The sequence below is a fragment of the Ictidomys tridecemlineatus genome, chromosome 13, assembly GCF_052094955.1.
Source record: "Ictidomys tridecemlineatus isolate mIctTri1 chromosome 13, mIctTri1.hap1, whole genome shotgun sequence".
NCBI classification, from domain to species: Eukaryota; Metazoa; Chordata; class Mammalia; order Rodentia; family Sciuridae; genus Ictidomys; species Ictidomys tridecemlineatus.
In genome coordinates, this window is record NC_135489.1 from 17,034,919 (window position 1) to 17,047,355 (window position 12,437).

At 43.4% G+C, this 12,437-nt stretch overlaps 1 long non-coding RNA gene across 1 annotated transcript in view; it reads left to right on the top strand.

Annotated features, from left to right (window-relative positions):
- LOC120886567 (uncharacterized) overlaps positions 1–11,934 on the top strand; it is a 90,872-nt gene extending 78,938 nt beyond the window's left edge. Inside the window, exon 4 of the long non-coding RNA XR_013429544.1 lies at positions 11,720–11,934. This is a non-coding gene — a long non-coding RNA (uncharacterized LOC120886567). The remainder of the gene's footprint in view (positions 1–11,719) is intronic.
- Positions 11,935–12,437: the final 503 nt, after the last annotated feature.

Sequence of the window (12,437 nt, forward strand, 5' to 3'; positions counted from 1 at the left end):
AAAACGAGTTACATTTCAAAGCAGGATGTGTGTAGCCAAGGTTTAATTCCTCATTCCTAAGAGGCACCGGAGGCCCATTACCAAAGCAAGTGGCAAGTGCTCTGAAACATATTTAATAAAGCACTTACTAATTCTTACTAAATGCCAGGAACTGTTCTAGCTCTTCACAGCAAGACCCCTTTTACCCACTCTTCTGCTGGTTCAGTTATTCATATCAACTGTGACTCAAAGATATTAAACGGAAAATTTTCAAAAATAATTCATACGTTTTCAATTGTGCACTATTCTGGGTAGCCTGTCAAAAATCTCACACTGCCCCACCTGGGACGTGAATCAATCCTTTGTCCAGCATATCCATGCTGTATATGCTACCCACCTGTTAGTCACTTAGAAGCTCTCTCGATTAGCAGATCAATTGTGTCAGAATTAACAGTGCTTGTGTTCAAGTAACCCTGATTTTACTTAATAAGGCCCCCAAAGCGTAACAGTAGGAATGCTAATAATTTGGATATGCCAAAGACAAGCTGCAAGGTGCTATGGTTAAAGTTTATCATAGGTACATGTGTTTACATGTACCTATGATAAACCCTATATATAGGGTTCAGTACTATCTAAGGATTCAGGCATCTATGGGAGGTCTTGGAATGTTCCCCCACCCATAAGGGAGGACCACTATATTAGCCCATGAGATCTTCACAACACCCCTATGACGTGAGAAGCGGCCTTGTTGCTGCCTTACAGAGGAGGAGATTTGCCCAAGGGGCATAGAAAGTAAGTGGGAGCTGGAATGTGGAGCTACTGGTCTGACTTCAGAGCCCGGTTCATCAGCACCACACAGGGCTTCCTGGCTGGTCTCTAAAAGTTCTCCCTAAACCATGGTCTTGCTTATCTATGGTCTGGAGTTTTAAGGTCATCCATTTGAATAGACAGAGGGAGGAACTAGCCCAACTTCCTGTGCCAGTGAGTAGGTATTTGTTTTTCCAGAATTTAATTATGGGCCTGTATCGAGCAGCAAGATTCTCAGGGCCCAGAGACCAGCCCCAAATAAATGCCACTGGTGGCCCTCGGTGCTGGAAAGATTGTTTCTTTCCTTCCTGGGACAGGCTCTCTATAACAACCCTGGGACGGAAATCACAAGAAACCCAAGAATCAGGGAAAATGTGCATTGAAATGATAAATGGGATGACCCCGGCAGAACCAGTTTGGTAGAAGATCAAAGGTCAAGAGAGAGCTGTCAGCCTTGACCCCCTTTGGGCAAATTCTCCTGTGTCCTCATTGGGATACAAAAAAGTTGCACGGGATTCCTAAACACAGCTCTGTCTCTGAATTCCTTGGAGATAGATACAGGGAAAAGAACAGACTTTCTATCCCAATGTGCAAAATCCAGTTCAGCACAGAAGCCAGGCACAGTTCTGGAACAGTCCATTCTCCAATGATTCTAGATAACCAAGATTTTAGCACATAATGAGCTCATAAGAATGAGTTTCACAATACTGTGAGGTTTACCTTCATTACAGAAATCCAACAGATTTCTACCAAAATGTCAACAACTCTGATATTTACAGGACATTCTTATCTGAATGGGAAACAGCCCTGTATTATGTTCCATCATTCTCATTTACTGGAGAAAAATGGCATCAGGAAAAATTGACTATTTGCCAGGGATCACAGAGTTCATAAAGTTCTGCTGGGCGCTAGAGGAAAACATTTTCATAGAAACTTTTCATGATTCAGAGAAGACTTACATCCAAAGAAGATTCAAGAAAGTCAAAGGGAATGTAGGGTGGATGGGGTAGAGAATGGAAGGATGAGAGGTGGGGTCAAAGAAGAAGAAGGAGCAAAGGATGAGTGCCGCAGTCTGGCCGGGCACAAATAATCGGGAGGTCACAAGCCACTTGTAGATTCAAGCAGGAACGAACTGTATTCCAGAACCCACGCGAACTCAACGGGAACTCAACGGGAACTCCGTAAGAACTCAAAAGTAGCGGGCACCCGAGGTAGCAGGAGCCGCCCTATTGCCGGACAGCAGAGGTCCATATACACAACTGAATACACAGCCTGCCCCAATCCAGCATCATCCAGTTACAGCAATCAGCCATCATCCCAATAATTATACACAGCTTAACTTAACCATCATCATCCTAATGGCTCGCTGGTGCTACCCCTCAACCACTCCTTCTAGCAAAATGCCAGGCGCCATCCTGACTTGGTTGTGGCTCTCAACAGATGAGAACATAAGTGCTTTGTAGTTTGCCCACTTACATAGTAACTGTCCCCAAACTTCTCCCCTGCTCTGATGCATGAGGCCACAGAGTGGGCCCCGACCACCAAGATGACATTCCGGGCATATCTTCCTCCCTGATCAAAAGCCCTCACCTTTCAAGGCCCGATCTGAGCAGGAAGAGGCCATGCTTATCAGAACTCTGGGGGTGCTGGACTGGAGTTTTGAAGTTCATCTAACACACAGCAGATGGGCTGTCCTCCACCCAGTCATTCAGGAACCTGGCCTGACAGAAGGTTTGTCACCTGTTTCTAAAGTCACCCTAGGCATCCAGCTGCAGCTAGATGGGGAGTAGGGTCACAAAGGCACTTCTAGTCACCTCACCTTATATTCCATTGTTTTGCCTTGGGTGGAGGGAAGGGTCTGGAAAATGCAGAGCTGAGAGCAGCTGCACCCAGAAGAGCTCTTCTTAAGGGAAGAGGAAGTGTGAGTTGCTGGTGGCCATTTGTCTGACGCTGCATGTGGTATCATGAAATCCAAGTGGAGAAAGCTGTTCAGGAAGGAGACTGTGTCGACTGGTTGAAATTCTTCTCACATGTCAATAAATGAGGCCTGAGGTTTGCCTAGTGGGTGCAATGACAGCAATTCTGAAAGAGCTTTGGGTCAAATGCCTGAGCAGGCACAAGAGAGAGGGATGAGACAGTAGCTACAAGTGTTTGGAGGGAATTTTTGATGTAAAGGACAACAGACAAAGAGACAATTTGAGTCAAATATTGGAGGATCCTTTATTTTAAAATATCCTTTTTTTTTTTTCCTCCTTTACCTTTATTTGTGAGATCCACAAGTAACTCTACAATTGTCTTGGTCTTTGGGCTGCTAAAACAAAGTCCCATAGACTGAGGGTCTTGGAAACTACAGATTTATTTTTCTCAGTTTTGGAGGCTGGAACCACAAGATCAGGGTGCCCGTGTGACCGGCTTCTGATGAGGATGCTCTTTGGGTTGCAAAGACTGAAGTCTTCTCACTGCATTTCACATGGCAGAAAGAAAAAGAGAGAGAGAGAGAGAGAGAGAGAGAGAGAGAGAGAGAGAGAGAGAGAGAGAGAAAGTGTCCTATAGTATCCCTTTCCTAAGGGCACTGATCCTGTTCATGACAGCTCCACCCTCACGACTGAATAACCCAACAGTCCTGCCTCCTAGTATGTCACACAGAGAGGAAGAATTGTAATATATGAAACTGGGGAGAATGCAAATGTTCACTCCATTGCAATAATGTTTTTTACAATATTTTAATTTTCCTCTCCTAGTTTTCCCTTTTGATATAGAAATTAATCTCTTCATGTCATTAAGTTAGTTTTTGCTGTTTACCATCAGGAATCAGGTGGCCTCTCACAAGTACCTAAAGGAACAACATGCAAAAATAAATAAATAAATAAGATTATTTTTATGTATCCTCCCTGGAAAGTTGGTGGATTTTGTTAAATGGATCCGGGATTTTAAGTTCCAGTGGTATATCTGATTCTGGCTTCAATATCCCCTTAAAACAAATAGCAAGCAACCAGAGAGCTGCCTCCAGACTCCGCAGGGAAGGCTCAACAATCTTCTCGTCGTAACTACCTTCTCAGCTCAAACTGGGCCACAGAGGCAGGAGCTCAATGTTCCCAGCATCCAGTCCTCTCTGTGAAAGCCATTATCTTTTGTCACCTTCTCAGGTCCCTCGGAGGAAAGTCTCCATTTGTCCAATATTCTGGCCATTAGCAATTTGCAATTTCACCCATGAGAGTGGTGCTTACAGAGAATGGGGCGATTTGCAGCCCATTTATTGCACTCTTTGTTCTTTAAAAATTATTAGGTCATTTCCTTTGGACCTTATTGCTGAAAGTGAATTGACCATTAGCAGGAGAATATTAGTTGCTAAGTGGAGTCTGTTGTAGAGTGTTCTCAAAGGCCATTAGCTTTTCATTGGTGGGCAATTGATATTTACTGTTTATTATGTGGTTCAATGGTATACATTTCCCCCTGAGGTTATACAACCTTTAAAAGCATTAAGAATGTTTTTTTTTTTTAATACACTTGAAAATGTACAAGCAAGATAGAGACAGGGCTAGTGAGTAAGAGAAAGAGCTGGTAGCTTTATTTTGCTCATGATCCATCTGATGTATCTGCCTTCTAACTCAGTATATTATCCCCTTCCCCTGAGCTTCAGAGTTAATCATGAATAAGGTACACCAATTCATTTCACCCTAAATGAAAATATCAATCCGGGAACAAATATTTAAATAGTGCCAATCAGAGCCTTTTATGTTCTTTTATCAAACCCCAAAGTAAACACAGCTTCTGAAAAGACTTTATTTTCTATGAATGCTCTTCTCAAATACAGCTTATAGGCCACATAATTTTTTTGGTGGGGGGTACCTGGGATTGGACTCAGGGACACTCCTGAGCCCCATCCGCAGCCCTATTTTGTATTGTATTTAGAGACAGGGTCTCACTGAGTTCTTAGCTCCTCGCTTTTTACTAAGGCTGGCTTTGAACTCGCACGCAATCCTCCTGCCTCAGCCTCCCAAGCCACTGGCATTACAGGTGTGTGCCGCAGTGCCTGGCCAGGACACATGATTTTAACTCACCTGTGGGCTTTGCCAAAGAGAAAACTGGGGACTCGTGTAGTTGTGTCCTGCTCATCCAGGTTTCTAGCTGCCATCTCAGCTCCCCCCTACACCTTTGCCCTCTGTGGGTACCCTTTACAGGGGCAGGGGTGCTACAGGGAAGGCGGTTCCACAACTTGCTCCTGCCGGTACCAGCTTGATGCTCTTTCAGGGGAGGGGGGATTAAAAGAAGCAAGGAATCCCCTCATGACCAGAACTTTCTAGAAGGAAGATCCCATCACTGCCCCAGGAATGCAGGATGGAGCCTCGGTTCCAAGACATCACCCACAAGGCTGCTCGTGGTCTGAACCCACTTGTTCCTCCAGCCTCACCTCACATTCCTTGGCAGAAACTTCCCCTGGATCCTCTCCAGCCCAGACCTCTGCCCCTGCTGCTCTCTGACGGGTTCCTTCTCTCCCACCACCTCTTGGTACAGTCACCCATTTGACGTCTATCTCTCCCAATAAGTCCCACTTCCATTGTAAGTCCCACAACGAGATGGTTATGCCTTTCTCCGTCACTGTCTGTATGCCTAGCTTTACAACAACACTTTGGACTTTAAAGACCCATGATATGTGTATGCAAATTAAGCAAGCAAGCAAGGGAAGCTTGGCATGTTTTTGGAAGGTCACAATGGAAGTCACCCCCTGGGTAGCTTTCCCAGTGCTCCCCTTACATCTCATATGACCTTGGCCCTTCTCACACTGGAGTGTCTTTGCCCATCTTCTTTCTCCATCTCCTCCAAGCCCGGATGCTGGGCCTGGGAGAGATGGAGAACGGGCTGGTCTCTGCTGGCCTCTTCCCACGGCCCAGCTCAGGGCTTAGCACAGGGTTCATACTCCGTGTTTGTCAACTAAATGATTCTACACCCAGCGTTTCTCATTCCCAGATTTAAACCAACATATTTTGCCTCTAAGAAGAGTGGAAAACAGTCTCATCCTCATCATTAGCATCCACCTCCTCTTGGCTGTGTGTCAGGCCTTGTGACTCACCTTCACACCTATCCCCAGGTACACACAGGTCTCCCTAGCTTGGGAGTACAACTGAGGACACCTGTCGCACTATTACCCAAATTATCAAAACCCACTTCCCTGACACCAGCTAGGTACATCTTAGATGGAGACCGGCGCTGCCTGTGTTTTTCTCTCTCTCTCAGTAGGCTAAGTCCTGGCCTTTTCTGGTTTCTGTGAATCTGAATCTGCTTCATCTCTCTCCCTTGCCTTCCCCTCCCTTTTCTATCTCTTCTCCTATCCTCTTCTCATCTTTTCTTCTGTTTTTTTTTTTAAATATAGTCTTTCTTTCCAATTTTTTATGCAAAGCTAGCATTCTAGCTAGAGGACTTTGGATAAAGTTTTCAACCTCTGAGTTTTCCTCTTATAATAAGTTGGAGGTAATAATAATAATACTTATCCCTGGGTTACTGGGAAATTTTAAGAAACGGGTACACATAAAGCATGGAGAACAGTACCTGCCACATAAAAAGGTATAGTGCCAACTGTCTACAATGGCCATTTCTGGAAATCCAGCAACTCTGGAGGCTGAGGCAGGAGGATCAGAAGATGGAGGCCAACCTGGGGAATGTAGCAAGACTCTGCCTCAAAATATTAAAAATGAAAAGGGAGTGGGTATGCTGCCTGTGGTAGAGCCTTGTATAAGGCCCTGGGTTCAATTCCCACTCCTGAAGAAAAAAATGTAGACAGCTATTGCTGCCACCAATACACAGGCCCACCCAACACTCCACCCTGACCCAGTTTCATCCTTCTCCCAGGTAAGCAATCAGCAAAGATCAGCCAGCATCCCTGACCTGTTTCTGAACCTAGGCCAGACATTTAGCCAGCTACGGCAGGGCCAGGGGGTGAGGGAGTGGAGAAAGAATGCGAGATTATATTACTTAGTATGACTGAATTGTGTCCCCCAGAGTACATGTGTTGACTAATCCCCAGCACCTCAGAATGCAGCTGTATTTGAATATAAAATCTTTAGAACACAGCGCCCAGGACAGAGCAAGGGACTGATCACTAGTACTGACCACGCAGCTTGATGCTGTGGTTGCTGCAGAGCAACTGCATGTGGTGGTGGCCACAGTGGTGGCCCTGGTGGTCACTCTCACAGTCCAGAGAAGGACGGGTTCAGACACCCGGCAGCCCCAGGAGGTTCAGAGCCCTCAGGGAAGGGGCAGGAATGACTGACACGCTGGCCTCTGCTTACCTACAAGGTTATGTTCCAGCCTCTACACACAAGGTCGTTCTAATTTTAAAACTTCCCAGATGGACCTGAAGAGGATTTGAATTTTAAAATCAGGGTTGAGAATGATGAAACAGTAAAAATGGAGTCAGGGTTAAAAAGCAGTGAAGGCTGGAAGGAAATTGTGAATAAAGGTGAGAGGTGGATCCTGCCAGGCTCAGTGATGGAGGAAGCAAGGAGAAATGAAAGCACTGCAGGTAAATCATTGATAAAAGTTCACCCCAGTGTGTGTGTGTGTGTGTGTGTGTGTGTGTGTGTGTGTGTGTATGCACGCATACGTATATTTCAGTGAAACAAAATACTTTTTGTATAGATTTTTATTTTCTTTTTTGAAGCCAAAAATCGACCTGGCCTCCTTCCTTCCAGAGTGATAAGGTCCAGTGGGCATTGAGTCCCTGTGGACCACTTGGACTTCCCTTGTTTGCCTCATAGTCTAGCCACCACTTGTATATTGTTTCCATGGGAAAACTGTGTCTTCCATTCCAAGTAACAAAATTCCACATGAGCTCTGGATTGCCACATGTGTATAAAATAGGCTTGCTGATTTGCTGCTTCCAAAGAGAGGCCACGGCTCTTGCCAACAATCCACATCCTAGGTAAAGAAAAAAGTAGACATTATGACAGAATTGGAATTCACTCCCTGCCTTGTAAATGTGTGACAATAGGGAAGGCTAACTTGGGCCCTGTTGAACTATGACTTACATATTTCTGAATTATTCCTCTTTTTGTGTGTGTTTGTGTATCGCACAGTTTTTACAATAAATATGGTTTTGTTGTTTTTGTTTTGTTTTGTTTTTGGCATTAGGGATTTAACTCAGGGGCACTCAACCTCTGGGCCACATCCCCAGCTCTATTTTTTATTTTATTTAGAGACAGGGTCTCACTGAGTCACCCAGCGCTTTGAACTCATGATCCTCCTGCCCCAGCCTCCCGACCCACTGGGATTATAGTCGTGTGCCACTGTGTCCGGCTACAACAGACATGTTTCATTTTTGCAATCAGAAACACAATGTAACAGACTCTTAAAAAGAGAGAGAGCAAGAGAGATGCTCTCTAGTTTCACACAATTTAAAAAAAAAAAAAAACATTAAAGTTGTCAAAATTCCATTTGGCACTGAAAGACTTTTTTGAATCCTGCCTCTCCAGCAGCCAGCACTACCCAATTGATCCTTCATGTGCTACCTTTATCTTTTGAGAAGAACAGTGAGGGGGGCAGGTGTCCTTTGTTTGCACTTAGCTTCATAAACTTTAATTCTTTGCCACCTGTTACCTACCACACCTGTGGGACAGACTGTGGATAACAAAAGGAACATTCACAGGGGCCGGAAGATGACAGTTACACAATTCCAAAGTCAAGGTCACCACTTTGGTGGGTCCACCCAGATAGCTGAGGGATTTTCTTTTCATTCTCAATAGTTGATACACTCACATAGCTCATTGATTTCAGAATGTAAAATGCTTTACAGTGAAAACATTTTTGGGTCCCTCATCTTTGCAGTTTTTGTCTCCCCAGCCCTCACAGGTAAATGATTACTTATCTTAGCTTCAAGTATATTCTTCCAGAATTCCATTAGGCAAATACAAGTATTTATGACCTCATATATATTTTAATTTACAGATCACTTAAAGAGCATCATATCTGGTGGAAGTAATCTTTCTCCCAGGATTTTTTGTTCCTTTTTGGCATAAGAAACAATGGTGAACCTTATATATCTATATAAACAATAGCAATAGTAGAAATGGCCCAGACTATTAACTAGCACCATGAGTAGATAGGCATACAATAAGTTAGCAATATAACATGGAAATGTAGTTCTTTGTGCTTCAGCTAAGAGGTAGAATTTGCATATGTGAGCTTGAAGGCAGAATGGAGAGGCAGATGTGGCCTGCTCTGCACAATGCACACTCCAACGATTGCCTTAATGCAGACCATGGCACCTTCTGGACCTTCTGTGGATGATACATGAACAGCCTTAAATTGTGGATTAACATTATTAAGCTATTTTACAAAGCAAGACCAATGCTATCAGATATAATCTCTATAATGGACTCATCAGCCCAACCTTTTTTAGGGTGCACCTGTCACTTCCATTAGCCAAAGTTTGTTGAGCCTCAGTAACATGCTTTCTACAATGTGGTATGACCACTGACTTCTCTACATCCAGAAGGTACATCAAGACAGTTGGCTCTAGCCATAGAAGAGGCTTGTGAGAATTTGCAAAGCCTTATGGGAACTTGAAAGTTGCCCTCTTTCTTTCACTATATCCCAAAACAAGTATACCGAAGAGACAGATGGACTTTTACAAAAGTATTGTTTGGCACAACTAATATTTATTTGTAGGCTACATTTTTATTTTTGTTTTTTATTTATTGTAATTAGGCTACATTTTTACAAATAAAATGTCTTTGAACAGTCTCGTCTATGGGGAAAGTCTTTTTCATTTTATTATCTATATTTATTACACATAAAAATACATGTTATTTTGTAGATATATATGAACATTTTAGACCAAGTAGCAGGAGGCTGGGTGTGTAGCTCTATAGTAGAACAGGTGCTTAGCATGTGGAAGGCCCTAGAGTCAATCCCCAGCACAAGAAAGAAAAAAAAAAAAAAGCACAAGTTCTTAGAAGAAATTCTACTTACCCCAAATTAGATTGTAGTCTCAGCTGGTCCAGTTTGTAGTAAGTTGGAAGGTAGGGTAGCTCTGGGCCTGTGGGAAGGGCAGCATTTCTAAGAAGAGATGATAGAAGGTGGAGAGTGAGAATTTCATATATTTAACAAAATAAGACGGAACAAAGCCAGGCATTGGATGGAGGCCACTGAACAGGTGGGGTGAGTGGTAGATGTAGAAAGATATTGCAGGACCCTGTGTAGAGTGTACAGGGGTTAATTTGTACCCTGGATCAAAAGATTTATAAATACACTCAGAATCTTTAAAGGAAAGGCTAAATATTTGAGGTCAGAATGGAAAAGAGTGGCAAACTTTTTATAAATGTGATCAAGTCAACCAGTGGAAAGATTCAACAAGGAGGAGGCTAACAGTGAGATTTGAAAAAACAAAAACAAACAAAAAAGCCTTGAATAAGTCTGATTTGCAAGTGAGCAAATAGAGTTTCACATTGAAATAACTTTTACATCAAAATAGGAGTTCTCCGAGGCCTCAAATTTATGAATGTGTGACTCCAGTGCCAGTCAGAGTTTATTGAACACTTACTGGAGACTGTGGCCCTGAATGCAAAACAGAAGTCATCTAAAATACTTTGTGCTTTGAGCGGCAATTAGATTAGCTGGAACTCTGTGACACAGGCCATGGTGTGGGCAGAATGCAGCTCTTCTAGCCATTACTGGCTACAATCTCCAGCACACTCAATTGCTTCCTTTGAAGGCTTACATATGAGTCCTATGTGTGGGTGCCCCACCATGACTTACCTGATGAGAACACAGCATCTTTTCCTCCAACCCTGTCCTAAATATCACTGGTATGGGACACTGATTAGTGTTACTGAAGGTTAAGAAACAAATGAGAGGTATCAGTTGTTGTCCTGGGAGTAACATAGAACTGCTGAGCAAATAGCCCAACACTGAACAATGAACAACTAGAATTTCTTAGCCACCTTTATTCCCAGCTAGACTTTTCTCCACTGGCTTCAAAGCTTCCACCATGTTTCCCTATCCTCCTGCTCCCTGTGTCCATTGCAGACTCTGTCAATTGGCCTAGTCATGGCATAAAACCTTTCAGGTCAGCCAAAGACTCATTCATGGGCTATTTTTGGACCCTGACCTCCACAAGAGAACAGGTAGATCATTGAAATCTCAGTCACTCCTTTCTGCTCCTTCATCAGCCTGGGGAGAGGAAGAAGGCAGCAAAACATTCTGCTTTCTCAGTGAAATAATTCCACTGGGCCTCTAAGAAGGAACAGTTGGCTGACTAGAGATGGCTGAGGTCTTAAATAACTGTACTTTTCTTTCTGTACAAGTGAGAAGATTGATGCTGGGAACATTGAAGTTATTTACCTGAAGGCTTGCAGTGAGTAGGTGGAGAGACAGAAGTCTAACTCAGACTGAAGACTGTAGATCTAGTGGTTGTAACTTAAGGCCCTGCTACTTTGTGTCTAAAACCAAAATTGTGTTTGAAACATTTTTTTTAAAGTCATTCTATCTTTCAGTCACAACTATTTTGCTCCTTCTTTATCATCTACCTTATTTAGTAGGCCTGGCTAATTTTTAATGTTTCTATTTTTCCAGTATAAAGTAATAGGAAAAAAATACTTGTTACAGATGAGGGTGTAGCTCAGTGGTAGAGTGTTTCCCTAGCATGTGTGAGGCCCTAGGTTCCATCCCCAAAACTGCAAAAGACAAAACAAAGAAACAACAACAATAACAATAAAAACACAAACCAACCTGTTATACTGGATATTTGCTTCCTCAAAATTCTGGTCTATCCAGAACCTCAGAATGTGATCTTATGTAGAAAAAGGTTTTTGTTGTTGTTGTTGTTTGTTTATTTTTGTTTTGTTTTGTTTTTGCAGACATAACTAGTTAAGATGAGGTTATACTGGGTTAGAGTTGAGCCCAATCCAATAACTGATGTCCTTGTCTGAACTATCAGGGAAGAAGGCCATGTGATGACGGAGGCTGTCTTGGAGTGTGGAGGAATGCAGCTACAAGACAAAAGTTCCAAGGATATGGCAACCAACTCTCAGAAGCTAAGAGAGATAAGGAACTCACAGAATTTCCAGAAGGAACTGGCCCTGTCTACATTTTTATTTCAAACTTCTGGGTTTGTGAACTTCGAGAAAATAAATTTCTGTTATTTCTAAGTCATCCAGTTCGTGGTGTTACTTTGTTATGGCAGCCCTAGGAAACTCATGCACTGAGTAAAGGGGATTGGTAATTAAAACAAACCTCAGATAAATGCACTTCTGATACGTAGCTGTTAGTGTGGGTGGTTTGCAGGAACGGGAGAAGGAAGAGACAAGAGAAATAGGTGGCTGTATAAAGGGGCCCCTGACAGGCAATCGACCCAGAGGGCTCAAAGTCCATCGTGCAACACCATAAAGACAAAAATCCCCTCTCCCATGGTGTGGGTGGGGCTATAGAAGAAATTCATCACCAGTCTCTGTCCACTCCACAGAATGGGATCTAACTCCCTCTCTCCATAGACAAGGGCACACATCATGTTCCCAAGGTCACACATGTGCCCACAAGCTGCTCCAAGAGCCAGCCGACCACTATGTGATCATCTGCCAGTGATGGCTGGTCAGAAAGGTCAAAGCGGTCCAAGCACAGGAGCATTCCTGCAGTTTCCACACAGTGCAGGGACACAA